Source organism: Capra hircus, chromosome 1 (genome assembly GCF_001704415.2).
Source record: "Capra hircus breed San Clemente chromosome 1, ASM170441v1, whole genome shotgun sequence".
Taxonomy (NCBI): Eukaryota; Metazoa; Chordata; class Mammalia; order Artiodactyla; family Bovidae; genus Capra; species Capra hircus.
Window position 1 is genome coordinate 151,259,082 of NC_030808.1, and position 27,255 is coordinate 151,286,336.

A 27,255-nucleotide genomic window follows, 5' to 3' on the forward strand; every position below is an offset into this window, starting at 1 on the left:
CCTAGACCCCTTTGTTTATAACTCCTGATTGTTGTTCAGTCACTCAGTTGTGTCCAACTCTTTGCGACCCCATGGACTGCAGCACGCCAGGCTTCCCCGTCCTTCACTATCTCCTGGAGTTTACTCAGAGTCATGTCCATTGAGTCAGTGATGCCATCTAACCATCTCATCCTCTGCCACGCACTTCTTTTGTCTTCAGCATCATCTTTTCCAGTGAGTCGGCTCTTCACAGCATGTGGCCAAAGTTTTGGAGCAAGGAGATCAAATCAGTCCATCCTGAAGGAAATCAACCCTGAATATTCATTGGAAGGACGAATGCCGAAGCTCCAGTGATTCCTGATCCTCCCAACTCTGCCCCCTGACTTGACACATGAGTACTCTTTGAGTGCAGTAGATGCCAAGCACACATGCAGAGAAGCTGTGTGGGTGAAGGATGTGGGCACTGGAAACAGATGCCCCGAGTGCGCCCAGTACCTCCTCTTACCAGCTGTGTGACTTTGGGCCAGTGACTAAGCACGTATGCACGCACCTCATAGCTATTGTGCGGGTTAGATGAGCTGATGCAGGCAAAGTACTCAGAGTTTGGTCCACAGCGAGAACCGTGACATATTAGCTACTGTTATGGTCTTGAAAAAAGGGAACGTGAAAGTGTTCGTCACTCAGTCGTGTCCGACTCTGTGTAACCCCCTGGACTGTAGCCCGCCTGGCTGCACTGTTCATGAATTCTCCAGACAAGAATACTGGAGTGGGTACCCATTCCCTTCTCCAGGGGATCTTCCTGACCCTGAAACTTGCATCTCGTGCTTGGCAGGCGGATTCTTTACCCCTGAGTCACCAGAGAAGCCCAGGTTTGGAAACTGGGATGCTGCAAATGTGACTAGCTGAGAATCTCAAAATCAAATCATCCCGGATTTGGGGCGGGTCTTAAAGCCTGTAACTGGCGTCTGTGTAAGAAGAGGAAAGAGAGACTTGAGGCACAGAGAGACACACAGGGGGAGAAAGCCAAGAAGACAGAGGCAGAGGCAGGAGGGATGTGGCCACAAGCCAAGGAGTGTCTGGAGCCACCAGGAGCTGTGAGAGGCCAGGAAGGACACTTCCCTAGAACCTTCAGAGGGAGCAACAGCGCTGCCGACACCTGGACTTTGGGCTTCTTGCCTCCAGACCTGGGAGGAGTAAACCGTTGCTGTCAGAAGCTGCTTGCTCTGTTCTGGCACCCTGGGGACTCTAATCCACCACTTTGTTGACTAATGCAAGCTGCCCATCCCTTCCCACCCCCAATGGCCCCCCTCCTTCCCACCCACTCTGCTTTATCTTCTTTCTAAAAAATACGTACATCCATACATACAGGTGCACCTCGAGGATACTGTGGGTTCAGTTCCAGACCAGAAAGAGGATGAATATTGCCATAAAGCAAGCCACACAAATGTTTCGTATGTGAGCTAGTGCATATAAAAGTTACCCTATGCTGCAGTCTATCAAGTGTGCGATAGCATCATGTCCAGAAAAGTAGCGCACTTATTGTAATTTAAAAATCATTACTAAAAAATACTTCATTGCTAAAAAACGCTCACCATCATCTGAGCCTTCAGCAAATCATAGCAGTAACGTCCAAGGTCACTGGTCACAGATCATCATAACAAATAAAATAATAATGAACGATTTTAAATATGATGAGAGTTACCAAAACGTGACCTGGAATCCCAAAGTTGGCAAACACTATTAGGAAAAATGGCACCGATAAGATGATCTTATTTGCAGAACAGAAATGGAGACAGAGAGGTACTGAAGAAACGTATGGACGGCAAAGAGAATAGGGTAGGGCGGGTGGGATGAGGGGGGAGACGGGGACAGACAGTATAGACGACTGATGCAGGTCTAAATCAGATAACTAACGAGAGCCTACTGTGTAGCTCGGGTAACTACTCAGTTCTGTGGTGACTTAAATGGGAAGGAAATTCAAAAAGAGGGGATATATGGATAGCTGATTCACTTTTCTGTACAGCAGAAACTAACACATCATTGTAAAGTGACTGTAGTCCAATGAAAACTAATTTTAAAAAATAAAAGAATGGAACCAAAAAGCTAAAAAACAAAAAAAGAAAAATGGCACCGATAGAGTTGCAGGGTTGCCGCAAACCTTCAATTGTAAAAACCACAGTGTCTTTGAGGCACAATAAAACAAGTGCCTATATAGGTACATGCACACTAAAACCTCTTATACACATGTTATCATTTATGCATGTTATACGCATATTATTTATTTTGTCTGAACCACTGGAAAGGAGGTTATAGAGATGGTGGCCCTTTATACCCTAATGCTAGAGTAGTAATTTCCTACAATACTCCCTTAGAGATCCACAGAAAAGCTACTGAATTCAGAAAACTTAGCTTCGACACAGTGCTTTTATCCAATCTATATTCCATATCCCATTCCATCAACTATTCCAGTAGTGTATTTTGCAGCATTTAATCCCCTTTAAAAAAGGATCTGGTCCGGAATTCAGTTGTCGTGTCTCTTTAGTCTTCTTTAATCTCCTTTAGCAGCTCAACTTTTCTTGTTTGTCACGACATTTGTAGAACACAGGCCAGTCACTGCACGGAGCGTGCCTCTGCTCGGGTTCGCTCGGTGCTCCCTGTCCGCCTTTGGTTGCTCCGGGCCTGTGCCGCTCCCTGTGGGCTTTCCCTACTCGCGGGTCGTGGGGGCCGCTCTCTAGCTGTGGCTCATGGCAGTGGCTTCCCTTGCCGCAGAGCATGGGCTCTAGGCACACGGCGTAGGTGCCCTGCAGCGTGTAGACTCTGCCTGGACCAGGGATTGGACGCACACCTCCTGCACTGTCAGGTGGGTCCTTAGCCGCTGGACCAGAGAAGTCCTGACGTTTCCTCTTGGTTAGATTCAGGCCGTGCTTCCCAGCTGGCTACGTCCTGTGGAATGCTGTACCCTCCTTGGGGTGTCCCATCTGGAAGCAGCCGGTGTCATCTGCCCTCATCTGGGACGTGAATCCCCAGTTAAAGGAGCTGTCTGGCATGTGTGCCATATCATCTGCATTTCCCCTCGGAAAATAATGTCATCTACACAATCCATGTGGAGACCATGTAAACTTCTTGCTTCTCAGCAGATTCATGTGTGCACGCACACTCACATGTGATTCAACATCGATGTATCTGCTTCAGCCGTTGTTTACCACAGTGCATGCAACATGATGATTTTTACAAAGGCGACACTTCCGTTTCATTGATCCACTCAGCATCCTCCTGTAAGAAACCCTTCCTTTCCCCTCATTTATTTCTCACTTTATTGTCAGCTTGCAGAAAGCCTAGCCTCTGAGATCATCATAGCCACTATGGACTTAAAAATATTTCAACATTTACAGTGGAAGCTGAGCAGTGACTTTGGTTCTCAGTTCTATTTGCACTTTGATGGAAGAAATTGATGCCTTTGCATCCACAAAAATTACTGAGACCAAAAAATAAGCCAGGTAGCCTTATTTTATTTTATTTCTTTTGGCTGCCCTAGGTCTTCATTGCAGGACACAGACTCCATTAGTTGCCCCTCAGCATGTGGGATCTTAGTTCCCCAACCAGGGATCGAACCCAGCATTCCTTGTACTAGAAGGCAAATTCTTAACCACTGGGCCACAGGAAAGTCCCCAGGCAACCTTTTAAAATATTAGTCCATGATGACTATATTCCAACCCAGAGGAAATGTATTTGTAAGCAAGGTATTATTGAAGTTTTAAGAGAAACAGGTATAAATATTGCATGCATGCTAAGTCACTTCAATCGTGTCCAACTCTTTGGGCCCCCGTGGACTGTAGCTTGTCAGTCTCCGTTGTCCATAGAATTTTCCAGGTAAGAATACTGGAGTAGGTTACCATGCCTTCCTCCAGGGGATCTTCCCAACACATGGATCAAACCCAGGTCTCCTGCATTGCAGGCAGATTCTTTACTACCTGAGCTGCCAGAGAAGCCGTGGCAAATATTACTCATTTCTAAAACTAGATGGAAATGATTGATGATCAGAGTAGCAAAGAAATAGCATGTCCTGTGTTCCAAAGAAATCAAGAGAGGAGAAGAAAGCACAAACACAATAGCTGGGGGCCATGGACAGAAATGTATGGGGTCTTCAGGGTATTCAGCCAAGGACAACATCAAAGATGACAGAAGCGAGGCTGCTTTTGGAATACATGACAGGCCACCCAGCCTGGGAGAAGATGGGCAATGCTTCCAGACGCAGATGGAAAACCTGGCTCGAAGGCCAGATCCTGTGGTGATGGGGGCTGTCAGCAGACCAGACGTTGGCAGGGAGCCTGATCCTAATTGAAGCAAAGCATCTGATTAATTCTTGGCTTGCCTCCTTGGAAATTCCATCTCTTACAAGTTTGGGGAAAACCCTGGAACAAGGGGCTGGTGGGTAGCCCTCGTCTTATTCACCAGGCAACCATAAAAGCCAGGAATGCATTGAGTCCCTTGAGAATGGAATACGGAGGTCAATATGGAGGCCTAGTGTGTGACCCAGACCATGCCCCTGGTGTAGCAGGACAGGGTGAGATCGAAGCAAAGCCTCTACTCGGGGTCTGTGGAATCACCCCTGCCTGTTCCAGATGCCTAGAGCAGGGCATTCTACAGGCCCTAAGTTCACTTTCAACTTACATTCCTAACACATAGCATAGTTCACGTGCAACCCAGGAATGGTATTCTAAAACAATACATGGTATTTTTCATAAACCATAAGTTTATTTCTATTTATGAATGTGGGCTTTCCTGGTGGCTCAGACGGTAAAGAGTCTGCCTGCCATGCAGGAGACCTGGGTTCAAACCCTGGGTTGGGAAGATCCCCTGGAGAAGGGAATAGCCACCCATTCCAGTATTCTTGCCTGGACAATTCCATGGACAGGGGAGTCTGGTGGGCTACAGTCCATTGGGTCGCAGAGTCGGACACAACTGATATCTACGTACACATACATATTCAAATGAGTTGAAAATCTATATCCACACAAAGGCAGATGTTTACAGTTGCTTTGTTCACAGTTACTAAACCGTGGACGAAACCAGGATGTCCTTCAGCAGGTGAATGGATAAACAAACTATGGTAATGCATACAAAGGAATATCATTTGGCCATATTTTAAAAAGAGTTATCAAGCCACAAAAAGACGCAAAAGAAACTTAAGTGCGCTGTGCTAAATGAAAGAAGCCAATCTGAAAAAGCCACGTGTTATATTACTCCGTACTCCAGTGGCAGGACTTTCTGGAGAAGGCAAAACAGTAGACACAGTATCAAGATCAGCTGTTGTCAGGGATTCAGGGTGGGCAAGAGGGGGGATGAATAGGTGAGGTGCAGATGACTTTAGGGCAGTGAAAGGATCCTGTGTGACACCGTCATGATGTCACAGGTTGTTCTACATACGTCAAAACTCAAGGAATATACGCCGCAAAGGGTGAACCCGAATGTAAACTGGGGACTTGAGCTAATAATAATATCAATACTGTGGTTGCTAGGGGGGAGGAGCATGGGGGAGGGATGGGTTGGAAGCCTTGGATTAACATGCAAACTTTTATACATGGAGTGGATAAACAACCAGGTCTTACTGTATAGCGCAGGGAACTATATTCAATATGCTGAGAAAAATCATAATGGAAGAGAACTTATATCATGCATGTATTATACAACTGAATCACTTTGCTGTACACCAGAAGCTAACAGAACATTGTAAATCAGCTATACCTCAATAGGGCTTCCCAGGTGGCGCTAGTGGTAAAGAATCTGCCTGCCAACACAGGAGACGCAAGAGATGCGGGTTCGATCCCTAGGTTAGGAAGATTCCCTGGAGGAGGAAATGGCAACCCACATCAGTGTTTGCCTGGGAAATTCCAAGGACAGAGGAGCCCAGAGGGCTACAGTACATGGGGTCACAGAGAGTTGAACCCGACTAAGTGAGCACATACAGAAATACTTCAGTAAAAAATGCATTAAAAAATAACGATCGATATGGGCTCAACATTTGAAGAAGATGTCCCCCTCTTAATATAAGATGTTCAGAACAGGGAAACGGGGCGTTAGGAGGAGTGAGATGGTGCATAGGAATTCTCCATACTTTCCGCTCAGTTTTTCTGTAAACATAAAACTGCTAAACGAAAAAGAAAAACCGTCTAATATATGCTACATATATATATACATAAAGAATAGGTGGAGCACAAAGGACCTACACAGCCGTGGAACTATTTTATAATGTTTCCATTTATAATTTGACAATCTAATATAAAAGCCACCCTTAAAATTATATAGAACTCATATGATACTGTCGTACATGTTATAATTCATAGGCTAACTGTGTCCACATCATCCTCCAAATTTGGAGCCCACCATTTGCAAGGCGGCACACTGAGCAAGACTGAAGTCGGAGGTTATTCGCCTTCCAACCCAAAGAGGGAGGCTAAGGGAAGACGATAGAATGAAACAAAATAACATCGATTTTAAACTTTTTGAGGAAAAATTCATTTGACTATTTAATGAATGTTTAAGTCTTTCTTAAATGATTGAGCCACAACCATAACTGTCTGCACCGTTATTCCCGACACATCCTGATGAAGTAGGAAGTCTGCAACACAGCACTGCTCCCCCGCCAGGGTCCTGCCGTTGCTTTAGAATAGTGAAAGTGAAAGTCGCTTGGTCATGTCCAGTTCTTGTGACCCCATGGACTGTAGCCCGCCAGGCTCCTCTGTCCATGGGATTCTCCAGGCCAGAACACTGGAGTGGGTAGCCGTTTCCTTCTCCAGGAGATCTTCCCAACCCAGGGATTGAACACAAGTCTCCGCACTGCAGATGGATTCTTTACCATCTGAGCCATCAGGGACGCCTGCTTAAATAGAAACCCTCTGCTTTTATTTTAACATATCCTTGGTTAGGCCGATGGTTAATCCTGCAGCTGCAGCGGGACATGGCATCATGTTTTTATCACCACATACAAACCCCTCTCAGCTGAAAGAGTAAATGAATGGTTGCCCAGTATGCTGTTTGAAATGGAAACTTCATGCATTCCAAGAAAAAAATAGAAGGATTTTCCCCTGGTATCTCTATTGATCGCAGTAAAAGTTCTACTTCAAATCAAACCTAAACGCACACCCAGTGATGATGTCAGAGCTGTTTAAACACTCAGTGCCTAAAATAGACTAACTCCATGGTGCCAAGTTTCACTTACCTCGGACGGGGCTCTCTTTCTCTGGCTCCCGGGCCCCTCCTGTCCTAAGAACAAACATCTCATTCCAGGAAAGATGATGAGCTAATTATCAGGGATCATTGCACAAACAAGTCTTGAGTAGACAGATGGCCCTTTACAGAAAACCAGTCTATAGAGTGCGTTTAAAATGAAATACAGTTCAAGAAAAGCAGACCTCTGTTTTAAAGCATGTTCAACCTGATACATTTATTTTTAAAGCGATAGTAGAATTCTGGTTCCAGGTACAATGAGTTAAGTGCATGATGGCTGTATAATTTTGGGGCCCACTGCAAGATGAAAATATGAGGACCTCCAATTTTAAAAGTTACGAGATTACAACAGAAAGTAAACCAAGAGCAGGGCCCTTCTGAGTGCATGGACACAGCTGGGACACAACTGTGACCTCAAGGAGGCTGGGACACAACTGTGACCTCAAGGAGGCTGGGACACAACTGTGACCTCAAGGAGGCTGGGACACAACTGTGATGTCAAGGAGGCTGGGACACAACTGTGATGTCAAGGAGGCTGGGACACAACTGTGATGTCAAGGAGGCTGGGACACAACTGTGACCTCAAGGAGGCTGGGACACAACTGTGACGTCAAGGAGGCTGGGACACAACTGTGATGTCAAGGAGGCTGGGACACAACTGTGACCTCAAGGAGGCTGGGACACAACTGTGACGTCAAGGAGGCTGGGACACAACTGTGACGTCAAGGAGGCTGGGACACAACTGTGATGTCAAGGAGGCTGGGACACAACTGTGACCTCAAGGAGGCTGGGACACAACTGTGACGTCAAGGAGGCTGGGACACAACTGTGACGTCAAGGAGGCTGGGACACAACTGTGACGTCAAGGAGGCTGGGACACAACTGTGACCTCAAGGAGGCTGGGACACAACTGTGACCTCAAGGAGGCTGGGACACAACTGTGACCTCAAGGAGGCTGGGACACAACTGTGACGTCAAGGAGGCTGGGACACAACTGTGATGTCAAGGAGGCTGGGACACAACTGTGACGTCAAGGAGGCTGGGACACAACAGTGACCTCAAGGAGGCTGGGACACAACTGTGATGTCAAGGAGGCTGGGACACAACTGTGATGTCAAGGAGGCTGGGACACAACTGTGATGTCAAGGAGGCTGGGACAGGTTGACATGGCTTGGATTTATCCTAATAGTTGACTTTATCACTTGTGATTGCTGAAAGAATGTTTGAGAAAAGGGATGTGCATGGTTAAATGTTTAAAGCCTCTGTCTCCTCATCAATTAAGCAAAAACTCTGATATATGCTCACTATGTAACAGGATGAGAATCATGGGGCTTTTGAAACATTTTGAAAATGATCATTTTAAACAATTTTATTCTGTATGGCAGTTTAATTGATTTACACTCTTGTGTTAGTGTCAGTTCAGTTCAGTTCAGTTCAGTCGCTCACTCGTGTCCGACTCTTTGCGACCCCATGAATCGCAGCACGCCAGGCCTCCCTGTCCATCACCAACTCCCGGAGTTCACTCAGACTCACGTCCATCGAGTCTGTGATGCCATCCAGCCATCTCATCCTCAGTCGTCCCCTTCTCCTCCTGCCCCCAATCCCTCCCAGCATCAGAGTCTTTTCCAATGAGTCAACTCTTTGCATGAGGTGGCCAAAGTACTGGAGCTTCAGCTTTAGCATCATTCCTTCCAAAGAAATCCCAGGGTTGATCTCCTTCAGAATGGACTGGTTGGATCTCCTTGCCGTCCAAGGGACTCTCAAGAGTCTTCTCCAACTCCGCAGTTCAAAGGCATCAATTCTTCGGTGCTCAGCCTTCTTCACAGTCCAACTCTCACATCCATACGTGACCACTAGAAAAACCATAGCCTTGACTAGATGGACCTTAGTCAGCAAAGAAATGTCTCTGCTTTTGAATATACTATTTAGGTTGGTCATAACTTTTCTTCCAAGGAGTAAGCGTCTTGTAATTTCATGGCTGCAGTCACCATCTGCAGTGACTTTGGAGCCCCCCAAAATAAAGTCTGACACTGTTTCTACTGTTTCCCCATCTATTTCCCATGAAGTGATGGGACCAGATGCCATGATCTTCGTTTTCTGAATGTTGAGCTTTAAGCCAACGTTTCCGCTTTCCTCTTTCACTTTCATCAAGAGGCTTTTTAGTTCTTCACTCTCTGCCATAAGGGTGGTGTCATCTGCATATCTGCATATCTGAGGTTATTGATATTTCTCCCAGCAATCTTGATTCCAGCTTGTGCTTCTTCCAGTCCAGCGTTTCTCATGATGTACTCTGCATAGAAGTTAAAGAAGCAGGGTGACAATATACAGCCTTGACAGACTCCTTTTCCTATTTGGAACCAGTCTGTTGTTCCATGTCCAGTTCTAACTGTTGCTTCCTGACCTGCGTACAGATTTCTCAAGAGGCAGGTTAGGTGGTCTAGTATTCCCATCTCTTTCAGAATTTTCCACAGTTTATTGTGATCCACACAGTTAGTGTCAGGGGGTACAGCAAAATGATTCAGTTGCATATGTACATCTATCCATTCCTTTTTGGGTTCATTTCCCATATCAGTTATCACAGAATGCTGAGTGGGACTGCCTGTACTACCCAGTAGGCCCTTATTACCTGTTTTACATAGAGTAGTGTGTATGTTAATCCCAACCTCCTAATTTATCCCTTCCTGCACTTTTCCCCTTTGGTAACTGTTAGTTTGTTTCCTAAGTCTGTGAGTCTGTTTCTGTTTGGTAGATAAGTTCCCTTGTGACACTGATCATTTCTATCAGGACCCAATCCTTTTCTTTCTTGCAAAGATCTGAGATGCCCCCAGAACCCCATCATCCCCACCCCATTTTTGGCACTGGAAATGCCTCTGACCTTCCTCAGCCTCTGATCATAGAGAGCCTCCCCAGAGACGCAGCAACCCAGTCAGCTCCCCTTCACACCACCTCTTTCCTGTGAAGGGGCTAAATGACAGGGTGCTTGGGGGCCAGCCTAACGGCTTTGCACACTCAGGCTCTCTCTCCAAGAATGTTCACAGCCCCTGAAACCTGTCCAAAGAAAACGGGAAAAAATCCACCCTCCATCCAGCGTTTCTGAACACTGAGTGTGTGTTCCCTTCCTAAAACCCAAGCCAATAAGACACCACGCATATCCATAAAGGTTGGCTTTGCAAAGCCAATTGCTCAGCCAATCTCAGCACATGCCTTTTTGCGTTTATCACAGTGGTGCAGTCAGAAAGTCTGGCATCCATTGAAACTAAAAGGTCATGTCAGCTGCGGGACAGCCTTGGTTTACAGAGGGGACTCCTCCTTGTCCAGAAAAACCAAGGGGCTCTAGTGAAAAGCATTTGGGTTGCTTTCTATCTGCATTTTATTTTGGGTTTTTAATTAATTTTTAAGCATAGTTAATGTTTGACTTAATATGCTGTCTAGGTTGGTCAGGTTGATGACCTTATTTCCCAACAAAGGTCCATCTAGTCAATGCTATGATTTTTCCAGTAGTCAGGTATGGATGTGCAAGTTGGACTATAAAGAAAGCTGAGTGCCAAAGAATTGATGCTTTTGAACTGTGGTATTGGAGAAGACTCTTGAGAGTCCCTTGGACTGAAAGGAGATCCAACCAGTCCATCTTAAAGGAGATCACTCCTGAATATTCATTGGAAGGACTAAAGCTGAAGCTGAAACTCCAATACTTTGGCCACCTGATGCAAAGAACTGCCTCATTGGAAAAGACCCTGATGCAGGGAAAGATTGAAGGTGGGAGGAGAAGGGGATGACAGAGGATGAGATGGTTGGATGGCATCACTGACTCGATGGACATGAGTTTAAGCAAATTCCGGGAGCTGAAGCCTGGCGTGCCGCAATCCATGGGATCACAAAGAGTCTAACACGACTGAGCGACTGAATTGAACTAAATGTTTGACTAGGTAATATTTTCACACTGTATCAAAAAGTGTAAGAAGTTATACAGTTAGGAGGTGGTTTTCTATATTACCTTCTATCTAGTAATAGTCAAAGGTTATTATGCAAATATAAGCAAATAGATACTCCCCTTTTACACAAAGGGGAGCATACTCTGAACCCTACTCTGTACACTAAGTCCCCTACATACAAGCGAGTTCTGTTCAGGGAGCGTGTTTATAAGTCCAATTTGTTCATAAGTCCAACAGAGTTAGCCTAGGTACCCAACTAACAGAATCAGCTATATAGTACTGTATTGTCATAAGTTGATAATACTTTTCATGCAAATAATACATAAAATCAAGCACAAGAAATGAAGCGATCACTTGTAAACTTGCAGTACAATACCTTGAAAAGGAGGGTAGTCCAAGACAACAGCTGGCACACAGGGGCTGGCATGGAGTGAACAGGCAAGAACAGTTCCTGACCGGAGGAGGGAGAGGAGGCGGGAGGCGGCAGAGCTGAAGGGTGGTCAGCCATAGGAGACAGGGCGAGCTGCAGTGTTGCTCCTACCTGACGTTGATGGCGCAGGTTCTGGGCTTGAAATAAAGATGCTGTCCTACTGTAATCTACATAGCTGTTGCTGTTCAGTCACTCAGTCGTGTCTGACTCTTTGCAACCCCACGGACGGCAGCGCACCAGGCTTTTCTGTCCTTCACTGTCTCCTGGAGCTTGCTCAAACTCATGTCCATTGAGTCGGTGATGCCGTCCAACCATCTCATCCTCTACACAGTACGTGTAAAGAAAAATACGCAAAAGCACAACCGCTTGTAGAGGGTGCACGCACGTGACAAGGTACGCCAGACTTGTGAACTAACCTACCTGATTGGACAAATGAACACACACTCATATCTCTGAAAGCTGCAGCTTGTGAGCTAACCTACCTGATTGGACAAATGAACACACATCCATATCTCTGAAAGCTGCAGCTTGAAGGTTCGTGTACACTGGACTTCCTGTCATTTCCTTTGTGATTTAGCACTCTGCCTTGGACCAATCTCTGTCAGGATGTAAAAGGCACACCCCTTGTTGCATTCCACTGTATGTATGGATGTCCCATAATATACTTAATCAATCTTCTTTTAGGGCAGGGGCCCCCAAATTCTGACGATCTGAGATGGAGCTGATGTAATAATAATAGAATTAAGTGCACAACAAGCAAGGTGGTGGTGGCTTAGTCGCTAAGTCATGTCCGAATCCTGCAACCCTATGGACTGGAGCCCACCAGGCTCCTCTCTGCTTGGAATTCTCCAGGCAAGAATACTGGAATGGGTTACCATTTCCTTCTTCAAGGGATCTTCCCGACCCAGGGATCAAACCTGGGTCTCCTGCACAACAGGCGGATTCTTTACCACTGGGCCACCAGGAAGACAATCAGTTCAGTTTGGTTCAGTTGAGTTCAGTCGCTCAGTCATCTCCGACTCTTTGTGACCCCACGGACTGTAGCACACCAAGCCTCCCCATCCATCACCAACTCCCAGAGTTTACTCAAACTCATGTCCATTGAGTCGGTGGTGCCATCCAACCATCTCATCCCCCGTCCTCTCTCGTCCCCTTCTCCTCCTGCCTTCAATATTTCCCAGCATCAGAGTCTTTTCCAATGAGTCAGTTCTTTGCATCAGGTGGCCAAAGTATTAGAGTTTCAGCTTTAGCATCAGTCCTTCCAATAAATATTCAGGACTGATTTCCTTTAGGATGGACTGGTTGGATCTCCTTGCAGTCCAAGGGACTCTCAAAAGTCTTCTCCAACACCACAGCTCAAAAGCATCAATTCTTCAGCACTCACCCTTCTTCACAGTCCAACTCTCACATCCATACATGACCACTGGAAAAACCATAACCTTGACTAGATGGACCTTTGTGGGTAAAGTAATGTCTCTGCTTTTTAATATGCTGTCTTGGTTGGTCATAACTTTTCTTCCAAGAAGCGAGCATCTTTTAATTTCATGGCTGCAGTCACCATCTACAGTGATTTTAGAGCCTCAAAAAATAAAGTCTGTCACTGTTTCCATCATTTCCCCATCTATTTGCCATGAAATGATGGAACCGGATGCTATGATCTTAGTTTTCTGAATGCTGAGTTTTAAGCCGGAAGACAATAAATGTAATAAAATAAATCCAATGTGCTTGAATCATGCTGAAACCATCCCCTACTCTAAGTTCACAAAAAAGCAGTCTTCCATGAAACCAGTCCCTGATGCCACGAATGTCAGGGACCGCTGTTTAAGGAACAGATATATTGTTGTCAACCTTTTGCTGTTACAAAATCACCCGAATCTATTTTTCAATGTGATTTGTTCATTAGAGCCTGAGGAGGCCATCGTGTGATGAAAAGATCACCACCCAGTCACACCAGGGCCCCAAGACAAGGTGTCTCGGTTGTAAAAAAAAAAAAAGTGTGTTTCCTACAGTGAGCACACATTTTTACCCAGAGAAGTTCAGAGCTGAAGGTTTTCCCCTCTCCTCCTCAATTCTTCCAGGAATTTTTCTGAGAATTTGCCTGCAGTCGAAGGATGTGAAATCCTCCAGCTCTCAGTACACAAACAGCCTCGGGGTGTTACAGATTCAAACGAGACCAAAGGCCACACAATGCAGGGCCCCCGAGCACCTTTGCATCTCCGGTCACCCGGGGTACTTTTCATTCAAAGCCTTTGTATGTTAAGAGATGTGCAGAGATAAACTAATTTTAGCAAGAGAAAGCATTCAGCACAAGACTACCCTATAGCAAGTGCTCAGTAAATAACAGGTAAAAATCAGTGAGCCGCCTACAACCCTCTTCCGGTGGTCAATATAAGAAACAGTTAAACACTCCAGCTTCCTAGATGGCGCAATATTTAAAAAAAAAAAAAAAAAAAAAAAGTCTGCAATGCAGGCGATGTAGGAGACCCAGGTTTGATCCCTGGGTTGGGAAGATCCCCTGGAGGAGGGCACATCTATCCACTCTAATATTCTTGCCTGGAAAATCCCGTGGACAGAGGACCCTGGTGGGCTAGAGTCCTCGGGGTCGCAAAGAGTCAGACACCACTGAGCAACTGGGCAGCAGCAGCAGACGCTCGGAAGAGACACGTAAACGCTAGGAGGAAAGATTCGTGCCTGCAGCCCACCGGAGTTTGCCCCAGTTTCTAGGTTAGTGTCTGAGGACCTAGGCCAGACTTCCGCGCTGGATCACATCACAGCACTGGATGTCTGGATTCTGGGATAAAGGCACCGACCGAAGCCAACACTGTGGTTGTCTGTGTGGTCTAGCCAGAGACCTCTGGGAGTCTTAGACCCTTCTGGGGCCTCCGTGAGGTCACAGACAGTCTCATAGTAACACTGAGACCCATCTTTCTCACTCTTGCTCTCTCAATACACCATGGAGTTTTCCAGAAGTTTTGTGACATTTGATACTGCACCAGATCGAATACAGAGGCAGGATTGAGAACCCAGCTGTCTTCCAGTAAGCCAGCCATGAAAGAGACTTGAAAAAAAAACTGCAAAATAATGTTAATTTCCCCATTAGATTATTTTGCTTTGGAACATTTCGTGTTTTTTTTTTTTAAAGCATATATTATTTATGCCAACCTGTAGTGGGTTTATTATTTTTAGTCAGTTAAATGTCTTTTAAATTTCTCGCTTTTACTCTTTTACTTTCTAATACAGTAAAAATGCTCTGGTTAGCACAGTACACAAAAACAAAAGCTCTTGGAGGTCTGTAGCAATTTTTAAGAGTGTGAAGGGATTCCAAAACCAAAGAGTTTGAGAATCCTGGCCCTTCCAACCAAGAGATGTTGGCTATCAGTTCTCCACCTTAAGTTCTAGGAGGCCAGCCCACTCGCGGACTTGGTCAAGCTTGTGTCCCCAGCAGCACACAATACTTGCGTGTGGCGGAGGCCCATGTTTGGTGAGGGGGTGGGGGGGCAGGCGGGACCAACCTGAGGACGTTTTCATTAATTACCACTAAATAGTGCAGCGAACACAAACGTAGGAAATGGCAACCCAGTCCACGATTCTTGCCTGGAGAATCCCATGGACAGAAGAGCCTGGTGGGTGACAATCGATGGGGTCGCAAAGGGTCAGACACGACTGAGCGACTAACACTTCGCTACACTTCAGTGCAAAGGTAGGCAATCGCTCCAGGAGGAAATGGCAAGTCTTTGGGGTGAATGGCTTATGATGAAGAGAATAAGTAAATGGACAAAGACTTGGAGATCCACGTTGAAAGGGAGGGAAAGAGGGAAACACATAAACGGATGCGTCCCAGCCAGGGCTGTCCAGCACAGCGGCCCCTCCCCTCCCCACTGCTGCTCCTCCAGGGGCTCCCCAGCAGGTGCTCCACCCTCCACCCCAATCCAGGGCTGGGCAGCCAGGGGTGTCCAGCTTCCTGAGACCACCCTCAGCCCTGCCTCGCCCAGCCTCACCCACACATCCCTGTGGCTCTGGTGAGTCTGCACCTGAATTCCGGCCTTGGAGCCCCACTGCCAGCAACACTGGCAGCCCATCATGGAACCTGACCGGGGTCCACTTAGCTCAAGCACTGCCATGGTGCCCGGCAGAGTCCAGCACCATGCATACCCCACATGCAAGGCCCGAGGGCTCCTCCACCGACCCCCCCACCAACATTTAGCGCCAGAAGCCTTCCTGATCCTGCCTCATAGATTTAAGGTGGTATCTTCTGCTGTGCATTTTTCCCATCCCTATGCCTAACGAAGGTCTCCTCTCATGCTTAAGCATCTTTGGGGGTCGACTTTTCCTGTAAATCACCTGTTTTTCCTTCACCTTTTTTCCATTAGAATTTCTTCTTCTTTTTAAATTGAAGTATTGTTGACTTACAATGTTGTGTTAGTTTCTGGTGTATAACAAAGTGATTCAGTTATGTGTGTGTGTGTTCATTTAAATACATATTTATTTTTTCATTATTTTACACTATGGTTTATTCCAAGATATTAAACACAGTCCCCTGTGCTCTACAGTAAGAACTTATTGTCTATTTTATATATAGTAGTATGATTATGTTCATTTCTAACCGCTAATTTATTCCCCACTCCCTTTCCCTCTTTTTGACCATAGTTTGTTTTCTATGTCTGTAAGTCTGTTTCATAAATAAATTCATTTGATGGTGTTTGTCTTTCTCTTTGATTACTTCTCTTAGTATGATAATCTCCAGGTCTCTCCATGTTGCTGCAAATGGCATTATCTCATAGAATGCCATTTCTATCTTACTGGTTTGTAGGTGGTTCTTGCATATTCTTTATTGGTTTCATTTGTGGACATATCTCTCTATAACCTGACTCCACCAATCTGTCATCTTTCTCTAACCTTGTCCATGGGGTCCTAAGGGGCAATAAGGTTTTATTGTGTTTTTTTGCCTGTAATGTGAGCTTTTAAATTTTGGCTTACTAATCCTTTTCCTAATCCTGTAAGGCCATAGACATCTTCCTACATCTTCTTCAACTGAATGTATGGTTTTACCTTTCACTTTTTAGATCTTTAGCCCAGCAAGAGTCAAAGCTGATAATGAAGTTATCTTTGCAAAACAAGCCACGCAGTGCTTGCGTGCATGCTAAGTTGCTTTAGTCATATCTGACTATTTGTGATCCTATGGATTGTAGCCTGCCAGGCTCTTCTGTCCAGGATTCTCCAAACAAGAATACTGGAGTGGACTGCCTTGCCTGGAGAAGCCCATGGACAGAGGAGCCCGGAAGGCTGTAGTCCATAGGGTTGCAAAGAGTCTGACACGACTGAAGCAACTTAGCTCACACGGCACGGCTTGTTTCGCAAAGTAAAGATAACTTCATTATCAGCTTTGACGATTCCTGGACTAAAGATCTAAAAAGTGAAAGGTAAAACCATACATTCAACTGAAGAAACTGTAGGAAAATGTAAACCCAGGCATTTCCTTGCATTGGCCAGAGGGTGCCTGTCTTGAGCCTGCACCTCTGGGGACAGCTCAGCAGGTATACCCTAATTCCAGGGGCTGAAGGCATTGGGGAGGCTCCTTGAAATGGAGTGACTCCATCCGGAGCCCTGGAGAAGAACACCTCTGCCTTCCTCCCCAGGACAAACCTCACTGAGCCCCAGTATGTTGGAGTCATCTTAGTTCATAATTTCCAAGAAAATCCAATTTGGGATTCCAGTGTGGCAGGAATAAGCATCAACAGAGGAGCGCTTGAAATGCGTTCATGTTCCAGCACCTGCTGTCCGCCAGGAACTGTCATAAGCTCTTAGCATCCTTCCTCCCAGGATCTTGCGTGGGTATAAGGTCTCAGCGAAGCCTCGATGGAGACACTCCATGTGTTGAGATGCAGCTGGTGAGAACTCATCGGGTGTAGAATGTGGAGTGACGCACATCGCACCCCCAAGAAACCGATGTCGTTGGCCAGTCTTCCAGCGTCTGCTACAGAAAGCTATTCTGGTACACCTTGTGAGCCCAGCCCTTCGCTCAAGGGTCCTTGTAACAGTGTGATTGATTGAAACCCAGCTGAGACCAAAGCATAACCACGGCAAGAAATGCTTGCAGCTAAAGTCATAACCCGATGTGGAATCTAAAAAGTTAAAAAGTCAGAGTCATAGGAACACAGAGTAGGATGGTGGCTGTCAGGGTCTGGGTGGGGGAAGCAGGAGAGGCTGGTAAAAGTGTACAGATTTTAGCCATCAGGAAGGTCTGAGGCCTGAATGTGTAACTTGGTGACTGTGATCAGAATACTGTGTTGAATAACTGAAAGTCGCTGAAAGAGTGGAACTTTTCACAAACTGGGACGCTGTGGACTGCAGCCCACCAGGCTCTTCTGTCCATGGGATTTCCTAGGCAAGAGTACTGGAGTGGGTTGCCATTTCCTCGACCCAGGGATCGAACCTTGAAGGAAACTTCCCTGAAGGACTGATGCTGAAGCTCCAATACTTTGGCCATCTGATGTGAAGAGTCAACTCATTGGAAAAGACTCTGGTGCGGGCAATGATTGAAGGCAGGAGGAGAAGGGGGCGTTGGATGGCGTCATCGACTCCACGGGCAAGAGTTTGAGCAAACTCTGGGAGATGATGAAGGACAATGAAGCCTGGTGTGCTGCAGTCCATGGGGTGGCAAAGAGTCAGACACAACTTAGTGACTGAACAACAACAAGGGGTAGGTTCTCTCTGCCCCCCAGACCTCAGCGACCTGAGTTTGGCCCCCAGTTCTATGTCAGCTGTGGCAACAGGAGCTCCTCTCCACTCATCCTATGGTTTCCTGAGGTTGTGGCCCCCAGGCTCCAGCCCTGGGGAAGGTCTCCAGCACAGGAACACACAAGCACAGGGGAAGAGCCGAACACAGCAAATGTGCGCACACGTGGGCAGCAGTGTGCATGGACATTCATGTGTGCGTGCATGAACACACCTGGAGAGGTGTACACGTATGAGTGCATGTGTACATAAATAGGCATGCACGCTCTCTCACGAAACCAACTCTCACAGAACACATGCTAGGGTTACTGGCTTTACTGCAGACCGTGGCCAGAGGCAGATGCTGTTTGTGCTCAGCCACTCAGTCATGTCCGACTCTGTGGCCTGCAGCCCGCCAGGCTCCTCTGTCCATGGGATTTCCCAGGCAAGAGTACCGGAGTGGGTTGCCATTTCCTCCTTCAGGGGATCTTCCCGACCCAGGGATCGAACCTATGTCTCCTGAGTCTCCTGCGTTGGCAGGGGGATTCTTTACTCCTGAGCCATCAGGGAAGCCCAGAGAGAGATGGACAAGGGTTCAGACTGAAGTTCATATGAAAATTCTCTCCAGTTGCAGCCCCAGAGCCCCACAGCCCCAGAGCCCCACAGCCCCATCACCTCCATCCCCTGACCTGTCTCTCCCTCTTTTCTCAACCTCCTCTTCTCTTCTCTGACAATGCAGGGGGTCTTTTCCTACCCTAAGCCTTCAAGGCGTTTTTCCAAACAACACAGTGATTTTTTTTTTTCCTCCTTGAGAAGAATTCTGGTACCAGTTGTTCAGATGATCAATTCTTGTAAATCTCTTCATGTGGTAAGAAAAGAGGTACAATCTCAGAAAAGTCCTCTCCTGGGCTAGCCTTCCCCTGTGGATTCTTGAATGATGCTCTGTCACCAGACATGGAATGCTGGTGCCTCTTTGGTACTGCACCCTTCATGTCTTTTCAGGATCAGAACCAGCGCCATGATCCCAGGCGTAGGGTCAGACCAAGTTGTTTGCACTCTGCCCGAGCGAGTCTAAAAGAAAACAACCCTGCACTTGCCACATTCTCAGTGAACAGACAGGCAGTCTGTTCTCAGTGAACAGACAGAGGTGCCTGATAAATGCTTTTAGCCCCTCGGGATAATTTTTTACCAACCACTTTCCCCACCCCTAGTTTAATTGCCCATGAAGTTCATCCGCCATGCCAATAACACAGAAAATCTGGAATTCCCAATAGCCAATAGCTGAAGACATGTACAGTTGATACAGACTTTCAGGAATGTAGATGAGCCTATAATTTAAGCTCTGAACAAAAGTCTCCATGACTAATGAGGAGAAGCATAATCAAGGGGTAAAGCTTTTCCAACGAAGAAAATAAATGAAGCTTGCCTTCAATTTTAAGCTAGATTCCTCATGGGTTGTCCCAACTGTTTCATGGTCAGTATTATTTATTCTACAGTTTAAAAGGGTGACATAAACTCTCCAGTTTCACACTTTGCCCCACTGGAATCCAAGCTAACAAAATCACAAAGGAATTTCTGGTCTTTTTCCACATACTCATCTGATAAATTGATAATGAGGGCATCAGAATATGTACTTTGCTTGGAAAGCAGCGACAATATCAAGGCCACAAAGACTCAGGCTCAACAAAAGTGCTAAACCTAAGGATTTGTGCAATGTCACGTGACAGTTTTCCAACACTTGCAGAAGCAATTTTGAGACTACCTCTAAAATGTCAGCTTTGGCAAAGACCTCTCCACACACTGCCTCCCACAATCCACACAAAAATGGCAAGAACCAGATATTGGAGCAGCGTTTAAGTGTCTGATTCTCAGTATTTTTGACACCTCCACAAAGATTCACCTTAGAATTAGTTCGTGTTTAGTTAAATATTTGTGATGTGTGGCTGGAACTGAAGGCGCTCACCACATTTTAAGTAAACACTCAGGCTCTTTTAAAAGCTTTCCCCTTGGAGTGAAGATGCATTTCTCTTGGCCAGGTCTAAGGGAGGAGATTCTATTTGTAAGCTTCCAGCTCCTCAGAGCCTCACTGGGGAGTTTAGAACAGGAATGACCACCTGTGTGGTCATTAATAGTGTGTGTGGGCATTAATAGTGGCATGAACTGCTTTCTTCCCAAGAAGATTCTATGCCAATATCTTAAAACAGAAATAATAAATACAGAAATGCATATCGCATTTGGGAAAGCATTCCCTTTGCCCTGTCAATTACAACAACACATATTCTCCAAGTTACCAAATATTCAGTATCTCATAATTCAATGACTAGGCAAGGATTGGCTTTTAGGAAAGAAAATTGGCTTGGATTATATGCTGCTAAGTCACTTCAGTCGTGTCCGACTCTGTGTGACCCCATAGATGGCAGCCCACCAGGCTCCCCCATCTCTGGGATTCTCCGGGCAAGAACACTGGAGTGGGGTGCCATTGCCTTCTCCCTAGATTATATACTACAACTGAATTAGACCCTATTGAGTATCTGTCTGTGTGTGTGTGTTTAGTCACTCAGTGGTGACTCTTTTGTGAGCCCATGGACTGTAGCCTGCCAGGCTCCTCAGTCCATGGAATTTATCAGGCAAGAACACTGAAGTGGTCTGCCAACTCGAACTCCAGGATCTTCCCAACCTAGGGATCAAACTTTGTCTCTTCATCTCCTGCATTGGCAGGTGGGTTCTTTACCTCTGAGCCATGAGGGAAGCCCCACTGAGCATCTCAGTTCAGTTCAGTTCAGTCACTCAGTCGTGTCCCACTCTTTTCACTCCCTTGGATGGCAGCACACCAAGTTTCCCTGTCTTTCACTGTCTCCTAGAGTTTGCTCAAACATGTCCATTGAGTCAGTGATGCCATCCAACCATCGCATCCTCTGTCACCCTCTTCTCCTCCTGCCCTCAGTCTTTCCCACCATCAGGGTTTTTTCCTGTCAGCTCTTCACATCATGTGGCCAAAGTATTAGAGCTTCCACTTCAGCATCAGTCCTTCCAAGGAATATTCAGGACTGATTTCCTCTAGGACTAACTGGTGTGATCTCCTTGCAGTCCAAGGGACTTTCAAGAGTCTCCTCCAACACCACAGTTCAAAAGCATCAACCCTTCAGTGTTCAGCCTTCTTTATGGTCCAACTCTCACAACCATACATGACTACTGGAAAAACTCTATGGATCTTTGTCAGCAAAGTGATGTCTCTGCTTTTTAATATGCTGTTCTTTTTAATAAGCTTTTCTTCCAAGGAGCAAGGGCCTTTTAATTTCATGGCTGTAGTCACTGTCTGCAGTGATTTTGAAGCCCAAGAAAACAAAGTCTCTCACTGTTTCCATTGTTTCCTTATCTATTTGCCATGAAGTGATGGAACCAGATCCCATGATCTTAGTTTTTTGAATGCTGAGATTTAAACCAGCTTTTGCACTTTCCTCTTTCACCTTCATCAACAGGCTCTTTAGTTCCTCTTCACTTTCTGCCATTAGGGTGGTATCATCTGTGTATCTGAGGTTATTGATATTTCTCCCAGCAATCTTGATTCCAGTTTGTGCTTCATCTGGCCCAGCATTTTGCACAATGTACTCTGCATGGAAGTTAAATAAGCAGGGTGACAATATACAGCCTTGTACTCCTTTCCCGATTTGGAATCAGTCTGTTGTTTCATGTCCAGTTCTAACCGTTGCTTCTTGACCTGCATACAGGTTTCTCAGGAGGTTGGTAAGGTGGTCTGGTATTCCCATCTCTTGAAGAATTTTCCAGTTTGTTGTAATCCACACAGTCAAAGGCTTTATCACAGTCAATGAAGCAGAAGTAGATGTTTTTATGGAATTCCTTTGCTTTTTCTGTGATCCAAGGGATGCTGGCAATTTGATCCTGTCAAATGTTTGTTTGTCAAACAAACCTCCCGATAAGATACATTGATCCTGTGTTATTTATCAAGCTCAGAAAAATGAAATAACTTGTCCAAGGTCAACCAGCAAAATGGAAGAATCAGAATTCCAACCTAATTGTGTTTGATCCCACACTATTGGTCCATATTAGTCTTCTCAGGCAGCCAGAACAAAAATATCACAAACCAGGCAGCTTGAACAATAGAAACGTATTTTCTTTCGATTTTGGAGGCTGAGAAGGTGTCCACGGTCAAGGCGTCAAGTAGTGGTTTTCTGATGGGAGCGCTCTTCCTGGCTTGCAGACCGCAAGTCCATTCTTGTCTCTTCTTGTGAAAGTCACTCAGTCATGTCCAACTCCTTGTGACCCCATGGACTATATAGTCCATGGAACTCTCCAGGCCAGAATACTGGAGTGGGTAGCCTATCCTTTCTCCAGCAGATCTTCCCAACCCAGGGGTTGAACCCAGGTCTTCCGCATTGCAGATGAACTCTTTATCAGCTGAGCCACAAGGGAAGCTCTTGTCTTCTTGTCTCTTCTTACAAGGACACTAATCCTCTGGGAGCAGGGCCCCACCTTTATGATCTTGCTTAAACTTAATTAATTCCTCAGAGCCCCCAGTTCCAATACAGCCACGCCAGTGGTCAGGTCTTCAACATGGGAATTTGAGGAGACCCCTTCAGACCATAGGTCTTCCCCAGTGGCTCAGCGGTAAAGAACCTGCCTGCCAGGGCAGGAGATGCAAGAGACGCAGGTTCGATCCCAGGGTCAGGAAGATCCCCCGGAGAAGAAAATGGCCACCCATCCCAGGGTTCTTGCCTAAAAAATTCCATGGACAGAGGAGCCTGGCAGGCTACAGTCCATGGGGTCACAAAGAGTTGGACACAACTGAGTACATGGCATGCACACACACACACACACACTCACACACATACACACACACACATTCAGACCATAGTATGGTCTTTACACTGTGCTTCCTTTCTGTATCAATATATCAATTAGAGAAAATCACATTAACATTTTAGACATTTCTAGTCACAACATCCACATTAAGACTCAATTCTTTTCTGACTTGATTATTTTCTACCATCAAACTTTATTTCTACCATTAAGTCATGAAGTGAGAACACAAGTTAGCAAGATTGAGTCAATATTTTTCTAATTTAATCTTCTGTCAGTTTTAATATTACAAATATTTTCTCTTAGTGTGAAAATACTTGCGTGTCTGCCTTACCTTCTTTACTGAAGGGAAAGTCTTCTTTATTGAACAGAAATTCTTATTGGTGTATACTTGCTTTACAATGTTGCGTTAGTCTCCCATGCACAGCAAAGTGAGTCAGCCATACACACACATCAACCCCCTCGGTTTTGGACTTCATTTCCATTCAGGTCGTCACAGTGCATTAAGTAGAGTTCCCTGGGCTATATAGTATATTCTCATTAGTTATCTATTTTATACGTACTATCAACAGTACATAAGTGTCAACACCAAGCTCTCAATTCCTCCCACCCGCTCCTTGCCCACTTGGTATCCATATGTTTGTTCTCTACATCTGTTTCTCTATTTCTGCTTTGCAAATAAGTTCTCTGCATCATATTTTTAGACTCTACATACACACGTTAATAAACGATCTTTGTTTTTCTCTCAGAAATTCTTCATGCTAATGTGATGGGTAGAATACTATTGGCGCAGACACATTTGGAAGGACAAAGCAGAACTGGGCATTTTGCTCCACTGGGCTCAGAGGACTTTCCAGTTCAGTAATCAGCAGGAGTTTATCTAACTGCATGATGCCAGCCATGCTGACTAAATCTGTTTCCTACTCAGAACAACTGTGGAAGTAAGAGATTCCCAAAAGAATAGTGAAGCATAAGTCAATGAAAGGCAGGAACCATAGAAAAATCAGAGCTGTTCCATTTGAAAGACATCATCTTCCTTTAATATTTTGATTTCCTAGCAGAGCAGAAGTCATTTTTCTCTGCGCATCACACACAGAGGGATTGCAGGCGGCATCAAGCTCATAGCTAAGGCTCCAGGGATTCAGAGAGGTGGGCCAGGTTGTTATAATGATTCAGAGGGACAGGAAACAGCTGTGATATTGATCGCTGCCAGGCCGGAGATGCTTTCAGAGGGAATGGGATTACAGCTGAGGGTCTAAAACCAAATGGCCATAATAGACAGCAGTTAAGACCACAGGCCTTGGAGTAGACTTGACAAGCGTTCAGTTTCCGCTTCCGGCCCTTCCTAGCTGCAGGATCTTAGACAAGTCCCTTACATAACTAGTGTGGGGCTAGCGTGAGCCTTGGAAGAGAGATGGAAAGGGCTTGGAACAGCCTGGCACTTGGTTTTCCATTTGGAACAAGTGTTTGCCAGTGGAAGAGAATGTACTGTTGAGAACAGATTCAGCATCTATCGATGCTGCAAATTTGCCTAAGTGCAAATTCAGCATCTTGGCCTCGGAACAGAATGGAGACTTGCTCTAACTTCCAGGCTCAGCAGGAGGCTGCAAAGTCCAGCTGAGAAGGTACATGAAGAGAAGACCTTCATCGTGGTGTGTCCAGCCCTTTGGAAGAACCTCCTCAAGTTCCTCCCATTGAGGGTGGGTGAGCTATTCCTCATAGCGTCTTTTTTTCACCTTTTTTTTTCATTGTGGTAGAATATACATAACACAAAATTTACCATCTTGATCATTCTTCAGTTAGAGGTCAGTGTCATTAAGCACATTCACATGGTTGAACAACCTTCAATCACCCTCCAGTCACCATCCCAAACTCAAAAAACCCTGTCCCCATTAAGCAGTAAGTCCCTGTCCTCTGCCCCTCTCCCGCTACACCCACTATTCCACTTGTGTCTGTATGAGTGTGACTAACCCAGGAACCTCGTATCAAGTAGAATCTTTACAGAATTTGTCTTGGTGTGATTGGCTCATTTCACTTATCATCACGTCCTCAAGGTTCACCCCTATTGGAACGTGTGTTAGAATTTCACGCTTTTGAAGGCTGAATAATATTAATAATAAGCAATGAGGCTGAACAATCCTATGGATGGACCACACTCTGCTTATCCACTCATCCATCGATGGACGCTCACATTGCTTCCACCGCCTGGCCACTCTGAGTGATGCTGATGAGTAGTTGTGGACACACAGAGCTGTCTCCATCGCTGCCACCACTCACAGTGCTTTCTAACTCCTCCCAGCCCTGGAGATCTTCCCTCTACTGGGCTCTCTGATGACACCAATGCCCAGGCTCCTTCCTCCCAGGCCTCAGTGAAAGCAATGCTGACGTCGTGCCTTCCCTCTGTATTCATCTGGGGAGGTGCCTGTTCCAAGACAAGTTCCAGGACAATTCTCAGAAAGCAGGTGGTGGGGCCCAGAGTCCCCCCTTGCTGTGCAAGTACAAATGACACACTGTCAACCCGCCCGCTGAGCAGCCCAGAGAAGTCACTGTCTTTCTTGCCAGAAATATCTGGGGACCTGCCTTAGCAGGTGGTTTTTCTTGGTGGCTCTTATCAGGTTCGATGCAATGCAAACCTCAGATAATTGCATCGCATCCCATAACTTATTCGTATGTGTGTGCGTGACTAATATAGATCAGGGCCCAAGAGCACTGGGTAAAGAAAATGACCTAGAGTTTCCAAAGGAAGACCTCGAAGCAGGAGGCCTCCACACAAGCCTGGTGACCTCAAGGATGACTCTCTGTGGATCCTAAGCCAGAGCTCAGCACTCCTCCAACTGGGTGACTGCCATCCACCCTCAGGTGTGAGCCAGGATGGCTTCACCACACATCCCTGGAGCAGAGGTTTGACCAGAAGATCTGAGGGCAGGGACAGAAACACAGAGGAGGGGATAAAAAAGTCCACTATTTAGTTGGTGACCAGTGTACCTATTTTAAGAATAAAGCAGTCAGCTACAAAGTAAGGTAGAATCCAAAAATTCTCATGAATTTGTACAGAACATAAAAAGGTCTAATTGAAACCCTCTCTGAGACCAGCTCCACATTGGTACCAGAAATGTATTAATACAACCTGTCCTGGGTGCACCACTCCATGGAGAGGTCAATGCCATAGTTAGGAAGGAATTAATAGAGCAAAGAAGGAACCAGCCCCCTCCCCTGGTTCCCTTTCCCCCAGGCTGGGGGAAGAGGGAAGGAAGGAGTCTTCATGAGGACGAGGGGCTGGACACGCCCTAATTACTAACCCGAGACTTTGCGGGGAACAAGGGGCCCAGAGGATTTTCACTGATCTGGGAGAAGCCAGAAGAGACAAGAGGCTTCGCGGATGGCACAGGGGCTAAGAGCTCCCCAGTGCAGGGGACACAGTTTTGACCCCCAGTCCAGGAAGATTCCACATGCTAGGGCGCCTAAGCCCACATGCCACAACAAGAGAAGCCACAGCAGCGAGACGCCCGGGCATCTCAGCTGGAGAGAGTAGCCTCTCTCGCCGCAGCTAAAGAAGGCCCACAGGAAGCAACCAAGGCCTCGGTTCAGTCCAGTTCAGTAACTCAGTCGTGTCCGACTCTTTGCGATCCCATGGACTGCAGCATGCCAGGCCTCCCTGTCCATCACCAACTCCTAGAGCCTACCCAAACTCATGTCCATCGAGTCCGTGATGCCATCCAGCCATCTCATCCTCTGTCATCCCCTTCTCCTCCTGCCCTCAATCTCTCCCAGCATCAGAGTCTTTTCCAGTGAGTCAACTCTTCTCATGAGGTGGCCAAAGTACTGGAGTTTCAGCTTTAGCATCATTCCTTCCAAAGAAATCCCAGGGTTGATCTCCTTCAGAATGGACTGGTTGGACCTCCTTGCAGTCCAAGGGACCCTCAAGAGTCTTTTCCAACACCACAGTTCAAACGCATCAATTCTTCAGCGCTCAGCCTTCTTCACAGTCCAACTCTCACATCCATATGTGAGTACTGGAAAAACCATAGCCTTGACTAGACGGACCTTTGTTGGCAAAGTAATGTCTCTGCTTTTCAATATGCTATCTAAGTTGATCATGACATTCCTTCCAAGGAGTTAGGGTCTTTTAATTTCGTGGCTGCAATCACCATCTGT